General features: G+C 40.6%; 1 protein-coding gene across 1 annotated transcript in view; it reads right to left on the bottom strand.

Annotated features, from left to right (window-relative positions):
• The window catches only part of IARS2 (isoleucyl-tRNA synthetase 2, mitochondrial), a 71,922-nt gene that overhangs the window by 54,026 nt on the left and 2,385 nt on the right, over window positions 1-15,511 (bottom strand). The window lies entirely within an intron of this gene.

Genomic DNA, 15,511 nt, shown 5'->3' with positions numbered 1-15,511 from the left:
AGCTCCTTGGGAGGCTGAGGCAGGAGAATCGCTTGAGCCTGAGAGGAGGAGGTTGCCGTGAGCAGAGATCATGCCACTGCACTCCGGCCTGGCGACAGAATAAGACTCCATCTCAAAAAAAAAAAAGAAAAAGTGATATAACCTATTGAAAAGCAGTTTAGCACTAAGTATCCGGTAATTTCTGTGTAGTAATATACCTCAAAGAAATAATCTGAATTTTTCAAAAAGTTATAGGTAGTAAAATATTCATTATATCATACTGTTATACAGTCATTAAAACACCTAAGTAAGGTATAACAATGTGGGAAATTATTTATATTAAAAACATTAGGAGGGCCGGGCACAGTGGCTCACGCCTGTAATCCCAGCACTTTGGGAGGCCAAGGCAGGTGGATCACCTGAGGTCAGGAGTTCAAAACCAGCCTGGTCAACGTGGCGAAACCCTGTCTCTACTAAAAATACAAAAATTAGCTGAGTGTGGTGGCGTAGGCCTGTAATCCCAGCTACTCGGGAAGCTCAGGCACGAGAATCGCTTAAACCCAGGAGGCAGGGGTTGCAGTGAGCCGAGATCACGCCACTGCACTCCAGCCTAGGTGACAGAGCGAGACTCCATCTCAAAAAATAAAAATAAAATAAAATAAATAAAAACTTTAGGAGAAAAGGGAAGACACAAAAACAACATAAACTTTTTTTTTTTCTTGAGATAGGGTCTTGTTCTGTCAACCAAGCTACAGTGCAGTGATACGATCACAACTCACTATAGCCTCCACTTCCCAGACCCAAGTGATCCTTCCACCTCAGCCTCCCAAGTAGCTGGAACCACAGGCTCATGCCACCACATCTGGTTTAATATTTTTTTATTTTTTTGTAGGGACAGGGTCTCCCGATGTTGCCCAGGCTGGTCTCGAACTCCTAGGCTCAGGCAATCCTCCCGCCTTGGCCTCCCAAAGTGCTGGTATTACAGGTATGAGCCACTGTGGCTGGCCCACAACTTTTTCTGACATTAAAAATACTAAGGAGTCCAGACTGGGTGCGGTGGCTCATACTTGCAATCCCAGCACTTTGGGAGGCCGAGGCAGGCAGATCATGAGGTCAGGAGATCAAGACCATCCTGGCTAACACAGTGAAACCCCATCTCTACTAAAAATACAAAAAATTAGCCGGGCATAGTGGCGGGCACATGTAGTCCCAGCTACTTAGGAGGCTGAGGCAGGAGAACGGCGTGAACCTGGGAGGTGGTGCTTGTAGTGAGCTGGGATCGCACCACTGCACTCCAGCCTGGGCGACAGAGCGAGACTCCGTCTCAAAAAATATATGTATATAAAAAATAAAAAATAAAAATACTAAAGAGTCCCAATCACTCGGGAGGATGAGGCCAGAGAATCACTTGAGCCCACAAGTTCAATGTGCCAGCCTCAGCAATATAGTGAGACCCAGTCTCTAAAAAATACTAAGAAACTAGCCTAAATTATTAATAGTGCTTATGTCTGGCTGGTAGGATTAGAGTAATTTTAATTTTCTTTTTGTTTTTTTCTTTGAGACAGGGTCTCAGGGTCTCGCTCTGTCACCCAGGCTGGAGTGCAGTGGCGCAATCTTGGCGATTCTCATGCCTGCCGAGTAGCTGGGATTACAGGTGCACGCTAGTACACTATTTTTTATGTGTTTAGTAGAAACAGGGTTTCACCATGTTGCCCAGGCTGGTCTCAAACTCCTGGGCTCAAGCAATCCACCCACCCCAGTCTCCCAAAGTGCTGGGATTACACGTGTAAGCCACTGTGCTGACCAATTTTAATTTTCTTCTTTCAATTTTCTTGTGTTTTCCAAATCTACCTTTATAATCAGAAAAAAAAAAAAGTTAACTTTTTTAGAAGTTTCAAAATAGGCCGGGTGCGGCAGCTCACGCCTGTAATCCCAGCACTTTGGGAGGCCAAGGTGGGTGGATCACCTGAGGTACAGAGTTCGAGACCAGCCTGGCCAACATGGTGAAACCCCATCTCTACTAAAAATATAAAAAAATCAGCTGGGAGTGGTAGTGGGCGCCTGTAATCCCAGCTACTCAGGAGGTTGAGGCAGGAGAATTGCCTGAACCCAGGAGACAGAGGTTGCAGCGAGCCAATATGGTCCCACTGCACTCCAGCCTGGGTGACAGAGTGAAATTCTGTCTCAGGAAAAAAAAAAAAAAAAGGTTCAAAACAGACTTTCTGCTTCTGGGAAGATGGAATAGAAATACATTCCCCTACTCCTTCAATTAAATATAATTTTATCATTTTTTTCTTTATAAAAACATTCTGAATCATATATTGACTAAAAAATTAAATATAATTTTTAAAAATCATGGATGTTATATATTTAAATAGCACGAAAAGACTCTAAAAGAGGCTGGGCACGGTGGCTCATGCCTGTAATCCCAGCACTTTGGGAGGCCAAGGCGGGCGGATCATGAGGTCAAGAGATTGAGACCCTCCTGGTCAACATGATGAAACCCCGTCTCTACTAAAAATACAAAAATTAGCTGGGCATGGGGGCACACAACTATAGTCCCAGCTACTTGGGAGGCCAAGACAGGGGAAGCGCTTGAACCTGGGAGGCGGAGGTTGAGAAAAAAAAAAAAAAAAGAAAAGACTCTAAAAGCAGAAGACTGTCTCAGGACCTTAGGACCCAGGAACAACACAGTGGCGAGCTTCCTGGGTTTTCTTTTTGCCTCATATGCCCTAGACAGGCTAAAGAAGCCAGCCACCTGGAAACAACAACAGGTACAGATCAAAAGAAGCCAAAACAAAAGCCTGTTCTCTCTGGGCCAAAAGAACAACAACAACCCCAAAACAAAACAAAACAAAAAACAGGAGAGGGGAACCTAGCAAGACAGGAAACTAAAACGACAGCTCTCACTCTGCTCTAACCAACTACCGCAGAAGAAATGCAGCCTCACCCACACCCCTTTGAACAAAAGCGGAGAGGGAAGCCTAGACATCTATCCTCAGCAATGTATCACAAGGCACCCTAACCCCTTCTCCTCCACCAGGGTGGTACAAGAAAGCCAAGTAGGGAGTGAAGATTTCATTCCCACCGGGTAGTAATGAGAACACCTCTGCAGTGTCAGTGAAGACCCGGCGGGGAGCCTGGACTTCCACTCCCACAGAGCAATGAGGAGGCATCCCTCCCTGTTTCCAATGGGTGGTGTCAGAGGAGGATGAATGCAGAGTCAGGACTTTCACCACTGCCCAGTGGAGAGAATACCAGTCTACTCCTGCCAAGGTGTCAGCAGAGGTCGGGCAGAATGCAGCAACAAGGCACACTAACTAAAACCTTCTAGCCAGGATGGTATCAGGGAAAGCCTAGGGGGAGGCGGAACCCCTGTAGCAATGAGAAGCCCCCTTCTTCAGTGTCAAGAAAGGCTGAGTGGAGAGTCCAGACTTCTGTATCCACCAGCTGTAGCCAGGCAGTGATCCCTGTCTACTGTCAGAGCGGGGTCAGAGAAGCCAGCTAACACAGAACATTTAAATAAGCTTCAGAATCTCACAATACACAAAATGTTTCAACTAAAAGAACCACTCATCATACTAAGAACCAGGAGGATTTGAAACTACGTGAAAAAAGACAACCAACGGATAACCAACATTGAGATGACAGGCAAGTTAGCCTTAGCTGACAAACACTGTAAAGCAGCCATGATAAAAACACACTTGAAAAAACATGAAAGAGTAGAAAGCCTAAGCAAAGAAACAAAGTTTCAGCAAAGAAATAGAAGATACCAAGAAAAATTAAATGAAAATTTTTATAAATGAAAAATAGTGAAAATAAAAAGCTCAGTGAGTAGGCTCAAATATGAAATGGAGGGGACAATGGAAAGAACCACTGAAATTTAAGATAGATGAATAGAAATTACCCAGTCTAAAAAGCAGGGAAAAGGCCAGCCACGGTGGCTCATGCCTGTAATCTCAGCACTTTGGGAGGCCGAGGCGGGTGGATCATGAGGTCAGGAGTTTGAGGACAGCCTGGCCAACATGGTGAAACCTCATCTCTACTAAAGTTACAAAAAATTAGCCAGGGGTGGTGGCACACGCTGGTAATCCCAGTGACTCAGGAGGCGGCTAAGGCAGGAAAATCACTTGAACCCAGAAGGCGGATGTTGAAGTGAGCCTAGATCGCACCACCGCACTCCAGCCTGGGTGACAGGGTGAGACACTGTCTCAAAGAAAAAAAAAAAGGCGGAGATAAAACAGACTGGAAAAAACAAAAACAAAAACAAAACAAAACAAATCAGGAACCTGTGGTCCTATAGCAAAAGATCTAACATTCATATTATGGGTGTTCTGAAAGAAGACTTTTTCAGAGTTGAGAAAATACAGAATAAATAATAGCCCAAAAATCCCAGATTTAACAGGAGATATAAACCTATAAATTCAAAAAGCTGAACAAACTCCAAACAGGCTAAATTCAAAGAAATCCATGCCAAAGTATATCATAATTAAACTTCTGGAAATGAAAGACAAAGTATCTTGAAAGCGGTCACAGAAAAATGGCCTCTTACCTATAAGGGGAAAGTAATTCAAATGACAGTAGATTTCTTATCAGAAAACACGGAGGCCAGAAGGAAGTGGCACAGTACTTTTCAAGTGCTGAAAAAGAAGAATCATCAATCCCGAATGCTACAGACAACAAAAACATACTTCAAGAATGAAAGAGAAATCAAGACATTCTCAGATAAAGGAAACAGATTTGTGATCAGCAGATTTACACTAAAAGAATGGCTAAAGCAAATTTCCTAAAGGGGAAAAACAAGAAAAAAAAAATAAAGCAGGACCTGGAACATCAGGAAGGACTAAAAAACAGTAAGCAAAAATATGGGTAAATATAAAAACTTTGTTTAGTCGTATCACAAATTATGTTTCACAGTTGAAAAAATAACTGTCAAACACTGTCTTATGTGGACAGAAATGCATGTAGAGGAAATATGTAAACCAAATCACAAACAGGGATGGGTAAAGGGATATAAAAGGACACATTCTTCTATACTTCACTTGAAATGGTGAAATAGTAATACCAGTAGACTGTGATAAATGTATTCAAATATATGATATATACACATAAACATGATACACATGACATATATGTATATGTATATATGTATATGTATATACATATGCATGTGTGATAACATACACAGGTATCTATAATACACATATATACACACACATATGAAATATATCAACCACTAAAAGAGCTAAAAAAAATACGCTCATAAACAATATAGGTAAATCAAAATGTAATATTAAAAAAAAGTTCAAGTAACCCATAGAAAGACAAGAAAAAGCAGATGGAAAAACAAAAAAACAGAAAAAACAAAAAACAAAAAAATTAAATGGTAGCCTTAAGCCTTAATATTATCAATAATTACGTTAAGTGTAAGCAGCCTAAACAAGCCAATTAAAATATAGAAACTGGTGGCCAGGCACGGTGGCTCATGCCTGTAATCCTAGCACTTTGGAAGGCTGAGGTGGGCAGATCACGAGGTCAGGAGATCAAGACCATCCTGGCTAACATGGTGAAACCCTGTCTCTACTAAAAATACAAAAAAATTAGCCGGGTGTGGTGGCGGGTGCCTGTCATCCCAGCTACTCAGGAGGCTGAGGCAGAAGAATCACTTGAACCTGGGAGGCAAAGGTTGCAGTGAGTGAGACGGCGCCACTGCACTCCAGCCTGGGCGACAGAGTGAGACTCCGTCTCAAAAAAAAAAAAAAGAAGAAAAAAATATATATGTATATAGAAACTGGTAGCATCAACTTTAAAAATATGACCCTATTATATGCTATCCACCAAAAAAAAAAAAAAAAAAAAAAACCACTTTTAATATAACAATACAGGCAAGTTGAAAGAAAAAGGATACAGAAAGACAAATCATGCAAACAATTTTAAAACAAAAAGCATGTGCTCTACTAGTATCAGACACAACAGACTTCAGGCCAGGCGCCGTGGCTCACTCCTGTAAGACCAGCATTTTGGGAGGCCAAGGCGAGCAGATCACTTGAGCTTAGGAGTTCAAGACCAGCCTGGGTAACGTGGCAAAACCCTGTCTCTACAAAAAAAATACAAATATTAGCCAGGTGTGGTGGCATGCACTTGTAGTCCCAACTACTTGGGGGGTTGACGCAGGAAGATTGTTTGTGCTCAGGAAGTCAAGACTGTCATGAGCCGTGAAAGACTTGAGAACAAAGAAAATTACCAGAGACAGAGAACTACATAATGATAAAAGGTTCAATCCACAAAGAAAACATAGCAATCCTAAATATGTATGCACCAAAAACCAGAGGTGTAAAATACGTAAAGCAAAAACTTACAGAACTTAAAGAAGAAACAGACAATGCACAATTATAAGTAGAGACTTTAATTCTCTCAACAACTGATAGACCTAAACCAAAAATCAGCAAGGTTATATATGAACTCAACAATACATTAACCAACAGGATGTAAAGAGCATTACAAATGACTACACCCAACAAAAGAAAATGTACATTTCTATTATGTGTCAACAAAGCAAAAACTACAATAAACCATATCTTGGGCCCTAAAAATAAAACTCAACAAATTAAAAAAATTTTTAAATCAGGCCAGGTGCAGTGGCTCATGCCTGTAATCTCACCACTTTGAGAGGACGAGGTGGGCAAATCATCTGAGGTCGGGAGTTCAAGACCAGCCTGACCAACATGGAGAAACCCTGTCTCTACTAAAAATACAAAATTAGCCAGGCGTGGTGGCGCACACCTGTAATCCCAGCTATTCCAGAGGCTGAGGCAGGATCCAGGACGCAGAGGTTGTGGTGAGCCGAGATCACGCCACTGCACTCCAGCCCAGGCGACAGTGTAAGACTCCGTCTCAAAAAAAATAAAATGAACTGAAATCATAGAATATGCTCTTCATCCATAATGGATTCAAATATAAATGAATAAACGAAATATAACAGAAAGATCTTTAAACACCTAAAAACTAAACAACTCACATGTGAGGCCAGACACAGCGGCTCACACCTGTAATCCCAAAATTTGTGAGGTCAAGGGCAAGAGGATCACTTGAGGCTGGGAGTTTGAGACCAGCCTGGTTAATATAGCAAGAACTTGTCTCTGCAAAAAATTAAAAATAAATAAATAAATAAAAACCTATAAACAGCACACATGTGAAAAAATCACGAATCAGAGAGGAATTCTCAAGGAAAATTTTTGTTTTAGTTGTTGAAACAGGGTCTCGCTCTGTCGCCAGTCTGGAGTGCAGTAATGCGATCGTGGCTCATTGCAGCTTTTGACTGCCCAGGCTCAGGTGATTCTCCCACCTCAGCTTCCCAAGTGGCTGACACTACAGGCGCGTGCCACCATGCCCAGCTAATTTTTGTATTTTCAGTAGATACAGGGCTTCACCATGTTGCCCAGGCTGGTCTCGAACTCCTGGCCTCAAATGATCTGCCTGCCTCGGCCTCACAAAGTGCTGAGAATACAGGCATGAGCCACTGCACCTGTCCTCAAGGAAAATTTTAAAAACGGCTGTAGTCCCAGCTATTCGTGAGGCTGAGGCATGAGAATCACTTGAACCCAGGAGGCAGAAGTTGCAGTGAGCCAAGATTGCGCCACTGCACTCCAGCCCAGGCGACAGAGCAAGACTCTGTCTCAAAAATAAATAAATAAATAAAATAAAAATAAATAAAGAAGCAGAAATCAGTGAAATTAAAAACAGAAGAAAAAAAAAAAACAATGAAACAAAGTCTGACTTCAGGAATGATAGCATGAGGAGTTATGTGCATCTGTTTCCTAGTAAAATTGGTAAAAATTATCTTTAAAAACAACCATTTGAAGCCCCTGGAATTGATCCTAAAGATATATACCAAACGCAGAAACATCTATATAAGACAAATCTTCAAAACTAGGTAAGAAAAGTGAGCGTCTATGGTATTTGACCTAAGACCACTCCCTCTCTCCTCACTACCAGTTAGTTCAAGGAGGCCAAGACTACTCCCCCCAATACTGCTGCAGCCTAGAACACGAGGATCCCTATTTTCCCAGCTCCCAGTCAAGGGCTACCTTTCCCAGGAAGGGCAGGACATCAAAATGTCTCATCCTTTCCCAGCTACTAAGTTCTGGGCAAGTGTAGTCAAGAGGCAGAAGCTCCCTTTCTTCACTCAGCCCCCACTCACAGAAGAGTGTAGGTCTGCTGGGAATACTGGGAGTCTGATTACCCTTGTCCTCACTCATAAGATGGTGGTTCCATACCAGGAGAGGCTGCTTAAGAGGACCTTATGGTACTGCCCACCCCATGAACATCTGACTCCTAAAGTGGGGGTATCCCTCACAGACATGTACAGTGGTTCCTACTCCAGAGACCTGACTGGAAGATGTTGCCGGGCTGGAAGAGAAGCAGGCAGTAAAATGGATAGTTCCCAAACTCTTCCCATTAATAGAGCATTGAGAAGTTCAGGCCTAATGGGGCTCTCAGAAACAGTAAAGGCTATAGGAAAAGGCAGTTTAGAAGATCCACAGGTTCAAGATGATACAGGCTAAACTATAGGCCACACAGCTTGGAGGAGAGAACCAGGGGGAGAAACAGCTGAGACAAGTCCTCTTGCGATCAGAACAAATATCAGACACTGACATTAAGAACAAATCCTTCAAAAGACCTCCACTTTGATTAGATTAGTCTACAGAGCAATTTATGCCCCAGGGAATTATTGAAAACAATAGAGTCAAGAGCCGGAAAATCTCACAGCTACATAAATCGGTGTTGTCAGGGAAAGACAGGATAGGAGCTCTGCCAAAATCACTGTCATCCCAGGGTGACTGTGGACATACCCAAAGCTATGCCTCCCTAAGAATCAGAGGCTTAACACAAGGGAAGAATGGGAGGCGGCAAAAACAAACTTCAAGAAAATAATCCAGTCGGTCACAAGTAAGTAACAATTACAAGCTCTTAGAGGTGCTAGAGGCCATTATTCATTTACTACATCAAAAATGCCCAGTTTCCAACAAAAAAATTTACAAGACATACAAAGAAATACAAAGTATGATGCACACACTGGGAAAGAAAGCAGAAAATAGAAACTACCTATAAAAGTAATCAGATGTCAAATGTGACAGAAAAAGACTGCAAAAGTGACATAAATGTTCAAAGAACAGAATCCATGATTAAAGAGGTAAAGGAAGGTATGATGATAATGTCACATCTAACAGAGAATATCACTAAAGAAATAGATATTTTGCCAGGCAGTGGTGCATACCTGTGATCTTAGCACTTTGGGAGGCTGAGGTGGGTGGACCACCTGAGGTCAGGAGTTCGAGACCAGCCCGACTAACATGGTGAAACCTTGTCTCTACTAAATACATAAATTAGCCAGGCACGGTGGCGGGCGCTTGTAATCCCAGCTACTTGGGAGGTTGAGGCAGGAGAATTGCTTGAACATGGGAGGCGGAGGTTGGAGTGAGCCAAGATTGTGCCACTGCACTCCAGCCTGGGCAACAAGGGCAAAACTCCATCTCAAAAAAAAAAAAAAGAAAGAAAGAAAGAAAGAAATAGATGTTTTTTAAAAGAAGACCCAAAATTAAAAATTCAGTGGAGCGGTTCAACAGTAGATATAAACTAGCAGAAGAAAAAATAAACTTAAAGATAGATCAATAAAGATTGTATAATCCAAAGAAAAATAACAAAACTAAACAGAGCCTCAGAGCCATCATTACACACACCATTCAGCATACCAACAAATGCATAATGAGAGTTTCAGAGGAAAGGAGAGAAGCACAGGCAGAAAAATATCCAAAGAAACAATAACTGAAAATTTCTCGGCCGGGCGCGGTGGCTCAAACCTGTAATCCCAGCACTTTGGGAGGCTGAGTTGGGCGGATCATGAGGTCAGGAGATCGAGACCATCCTGGCTAACATGGTGAAACCCCATCTCTACTAAAAAATACAAAAAACTAGCCAGGAGAGGTGGTGGGCGCTTGTAGTCCCAGCTACTCGGGAGGCTGAGGCAGGAGAACGGCGTAAACCCGGGAGGCGGAGCTTGCAGTGAGCTGAGATCCAGCCACTGCACCCCAGCCCTGGCGACAGAGCGAGACTCCGTCTCAAAAAAAAAAAAAAGGAAATGTCTCAAATATATTGAAGAACACCAATACCAACCCATACATCCAGAAAGTTCAATGAACTCCAAGAAGGAAAAAAACACAAAGAGATCAAAAAAAGACATCACAGTAAAAAGGTAGAAGTTAGAGACAAAGAGAAAATCTTGAAAGCCACAAGAGAAAAAGTTATCATTACCTACAAGGGAAGCCTAATAAAACTAGCAGCTGACTTCTCAGGAAAAACAAGGGAGGGCAGAAAGTAATGGGATAACACATTCAATGTGCTCAAAGGAAAAAAAAATCTATCAACCAAGAATTTGATATCTACCAAAGTTATCTTTTGAAAATGAAAGAAAAATAAAGCCATTCCTATATTTAAAAAATAAAAGAGAGAGAATTTGTTGCTAGCAGGCCCACTTCACAAGAAATATAAAAGGAAGTTCTCTAGGCTAAAAGGAAAGGACGACAGGTGGTAATTCAAATCCACAGAAACAAACAAAAAGGATCAGTAAAGGTAATTAAGTAATTATAAATAACAGTAATAAGTGCATTTTTTCTACTTTTTTAACTGATGTAAAAGTCAAAGCAGGCTGGGCCTAGTGGCTCACACCTGTAATCCCAGCACTTTGGGAGGCCAAGGCGGGTGATCACCTGAGGTCAGGAGTTTGAGACCAGCCTGACCAACATGGCAAAACCCCATATCCATTAAAAAATATATATACACAAAAAAATTAGGCAGGTGTGGTGGTGGGCGCCTGTAATCCCAACTACTCGGGAGGCAGAGGCAGGAGAATCGCTCGAGCCTGGAAGGCAGAGGTTGCAGTGAACCAAGACCGCGCCACTACACTCCAGCCTGTGCGACACAGCGAGACTCCATCTCAAAAAAAAAGGCAAAGTAATAATTATAACAAAGTAATGCAAGGTTTGTAACATAAATAGATGTAATATTCATAACAACAAAACCACAAGAAGGGAGAAAAGAGAATATGAGTAATATTTCTATATTTTACTTAAACTAAGCCAGCATAAACCTGAAGCTGATTCTGTTAAAATGTACCTGGTAAGCTCTAGGGCAACCACTAATAAACTATCTCAAAAAACACACTAAAAATGTCATTAAAGACATCTAAAAAATTCATTAAAGAAATGTAAATGCAGCTGGGCATAGTGGCTCACACCTATAATCATGATACTTTGGGAGGCTGAAGCAGGAGGATCACTTGAGGCTAGGAGTTTGATACCAGCCTGGGCGATGTAACAAAACCCTATCTCTACAATAAATAAAAGAAACTAGCCAAGTGTGGAGGTGTGTGCCTGTTGTCCCAGCTACTTAGGAGATTGAGGCAGGAGGAATGCCTGAGTCCAAGAGTTCAAGGCTGCAGTGAGCTATAATCACATGACCAGACTCCAGTCTAGGAGACAAAATAAGACAGTGTCTCTAAAAAAAATAAAAAATAAACTTATATGCTTCGTTACAAAATATTCACTCAATGTAAAAGAAAGCAGTAAAGAAGAAATAGAGAAACAAAAAAGATATTCAAGAAGGTCACAGGATACAAAATAAACATTTAAAATTATATTTTATATACTAGCCATGAACATATAGACATAAAAATTTAAAATACAGGTTGAGTACCCTTCTCCAAAATGCTTGGGACTAGAATGTTCCAGATTTGGGAGTTTTTCAGACTTTAGAATATTTGCACATACATAATACGATATCTTGGGCACGGGACCCAACTCTACACATGAAATTCACTTATGTGTCATAAATACCTTATGCACATAGCCTAAAGGTAATTTTATATAATATTTTAAACAATTCTGTGCATGAAACAGTATTCACTGCATCTGTCATGTGAGGTCAGGTATAAAATTTTCCACTTGTGGCATCATGTCAGTGCTCAAAAAGTTTCTAATTTTGTAGTACTTCAGATTTCAAATTTTCAGATTAGGAATGTTCAACCTGTATAATATCATTTACAATCACTTAAAAAAAAGAAACAGAAAACATGTTACCAGATTATATGCTGAAATTACAAAACACTGATGAAAGAATCAAAGACCTAAATAAACAGAAAGATATACCATGTTCATAGATTGGAAGAGTCAACATAATAAAGATGTCAACTCCCCGCAAACTAACATATGGGTTTTAATGTATCCCTATAAAAATCCCAGCAAAAGTTTTTGTGTGTGTGGCAACAGAAAAGATTATTTCAAAATTTATATAGAAAAGCAAAGGAACTAAAACAGCTAAAGCAATTTTGAAAAGGAATAATATAAGAGGAATCAGTCTACCCAATTTCAATACTTATTCTGTAGCTACAATAATCAAAACCGTGGTATTCACAAAGAAATGGACACATAGATCAATGGAACAGAACAGAGCATCCAGAAATAAATCCACACAAATATGCCCAACTAATTTCTGACGTGGTACAAAAGCAATTCATTGTGGAAAGACAGCCTTTTCAACAAATGATACCAAACCAACTAGACATCCATATGGGAAAAAAATAAACCATGACCTAAGTCTTACACATTATAAAACAATTAACTCAAAATGGATCACAGACTTAAATATAAAATGTAAAACGTTTATAAAAAATATATGAGAAAGGCCAGGCACAGTGGTTCACCTGTAATCCTAACACTTTGAGAGGCCGAGGCGGGTGGATCACGAGGTCAGGAGATCAAGACCATCCTGGCTAACACAGTGAAATCTCGTCTCTACTAAAAATACAAAAAATTAGCTGGGCATAGCGGCGTGCACCTGTAGTCCCAGCTGCTGGGGAGGCTGAGGCAGGAGAATGGTGTGAACCTGGGAGGCAGAGCTTGCAGTGAGCGAGATAGTGCCCCTGCTCTCCAGCCTGGGTGACAGAGCAAGACCCCGTCTAAAAAACAAAAAAAATATATCTATATACACAATAAAAAAATGTATGAGAAAATCTTCAGGTTCTAGGGTTAGGCAAAGAATTATCTTCGATATGACACTAAAAGTATGATTCATAAAAGAATAAAATGACAAATTGAACTTCATCAAAATTAAAAAATTTTACTATGCAACAGACCCTGATAAAAGATTGAAAAGAAAAACTACAGATTGAGAGAAAATAGTTGCAAATCACATATCTGAAAAAACGTTTATTACCTAGAATATATAAAGAACTCTCAAAACTTAACAGTAAAAAGAAAAAAAATCCAATTAAGAAATGGACAAAAGACATAAAGGGACATTTCACCAAAGAGATTCAACCCATGGCAAATGAATATATGGAAAGGCTTACAACATCATTAGCCAATATGAAAATGCAAATTAAAAGCAAAATGAGACATCACTACATACCTGTTAGAATGGCTAAAATTTAAAATAGTCACAACACCCAAATGCTAGCAGGAATGCAGAGAAACCAGATCATTCATACACTGCTAAATAAGCATGTGAAATGGGGCTGAGCATGGTGGCTCACACCTGTAACCCCAGCACTTTGGGAGGCAGAAGCAGGTGACTCACTCGAGGTCAAGAGTTCAACACCGGCCTGGCCAACATGGCAAAACCCATCTCTACTAAAAATACAAAAATTAGCCAGGCATAGTGGCAGACACCTGTAATCCCAGCTACTTGGGAGACGGAAGCAGAAGAATCACTTGAACCTGGGAGCCGAAGGTTGCAGTGAACCAAGATTGTACCCCTGCACTCCAGCCTGGGCAAAAGAGGAAGACTCCATTTCAAAAAAGAAAAGAAAAGAAAAGAAAAATCTAAAACAGTACAGCCATTCTGGAAACCAGTCTGGCATTTTCTTAAAAAACTAAACATGCAACTACCATATAACCCAGGAACTGCAATCTTGGGCATTTATCCCAGAGAAATGAAAATTCACAGCCAGGCACAATGGCTCACACTTGTAATCCCAGCACTTTGGGAGGCTGAAGCAGGTGAACTGCTTGAGTCCAGGAGTTCAAGACCCACCTGAGCAACATGGCAAACTGCTATCTCTACAAAAAATATAAAAATTAGCCAGGCATGCTGGCCTACACCTGTGATCTCAGCTACTTGGGAGGCTGAGATGAGAGGATTGCTTGAGCCCAGGTGGTTGAGGCTGCAGTGAGCTGTGATTGCACCACTGCATTCCAGCCTGGGTGAGAGAAAGAGCCTGTTTCAAAAAAAAAAAAAAAAAAATTACATTCACATAAAACCTGTACATGAATGTTTTTAGCACCTTTATTCATAATAGCCAGAAACTGTAAACAACCCAGTTGTACTTCAACAGGTTCATGGGTAAACAAACTGTGATACATCCACACCATAGAATACCACTCAGCAATGAAAAAATAAAACTACTAAAAAGCTTGGATGACTCTCAAGGGATTCATGCTGAGTGAAAAAAAGTCAATCCCAAAAGGTTATAAACTATGTTTTCATTTGCATAGTATTCTTGAAATAACAAAAATATAGAAATGGAGAATATATTCGTAGTTGAAAGGAATTCAAGGGCGGGTGCAACAAAAGGAAGATGACTTGGTTATAAAAGGGCAACATGAGGGATTCATATAGTAAAGTTCAGCATCTTAACTGTATCAATGTTAATACCCTAGTTGTAATATACTATAGTTTTGCAAGATGTCATCATTGGGGAAAACTGAGTAAGATGTACAAGATAGCTGTATTCTTAAAATTTCATTTAAATCTACAGCTCAAATATCAAGTTTAACAAAAATAAAATTTTAATGAAATTGATATCAAATAGCATGTACCAAAATAAAATCAAGCACATCAGTTTTGTCCACTGAAAGAAGTAAATGCTTATTTTTACCATCTGATATAATATGTCTAAAAATTCGAAAGTGAACTATAAAGCAGTAGAGCATAGTTTGGCTTCTGTGGAGGTCACTAATACTGAGAAATATGCAAGATGTATAACACGTCTCAAATGTTTCAGAAGTTTTCAATATAATTTACGGCATAACATGCAATGTATACTACTCTAATAGCAGTTTGTGGTTTTTTTTTTGTTTTTACTTTGAGACAGGCTCGCTCTGTCACCCAGGATGGAGTGCAGTGGCATGAACTCAGCTCACTACAATTTCCATTCCCCCGCTCCGGGGTTCAAATGATTCTCCTGCCTTAGCCTCCTAAGTAGCTAGGATTACAGGCATGCACAACCAAACCCAGCTAATTTTTGTATTTTTAGTAGAGACAGGGTTTTGTCATGTTGGCCAGGCTGGTCTCGAACTCCTGACCTCAAGTGATCCACCCACCTCAGCTTTCCAAAGTGCTGGGATTACAGGCGTAAGCCACTGCGCCTGGTCTCTAATAGCACTATTGACCCATTCAGTGACCAAATTCCTGGAATCTAGAACAATGTCTCGCACAATAATTATGTACTGAATAAGATGATGTTTACTAATATAAC

This window comes from Macaca mulatta, chromosome 1, assembly GCF_049350105.2.
Source record: "Macaca mulatta isolate MMU2019108-1 chromosome 1, T2T-MMU8v2.0, whole genome shotgun sequence".
Taxonomy (NCBI): Eukaryota; Metazoa; Chordata; class Mammalia; order Primates; family Cercopithecidae; genus Macaca; species Macaca mulatta.
This window is presented reverse-complemented; position numbering and strand designations above follow the sequence as displayed.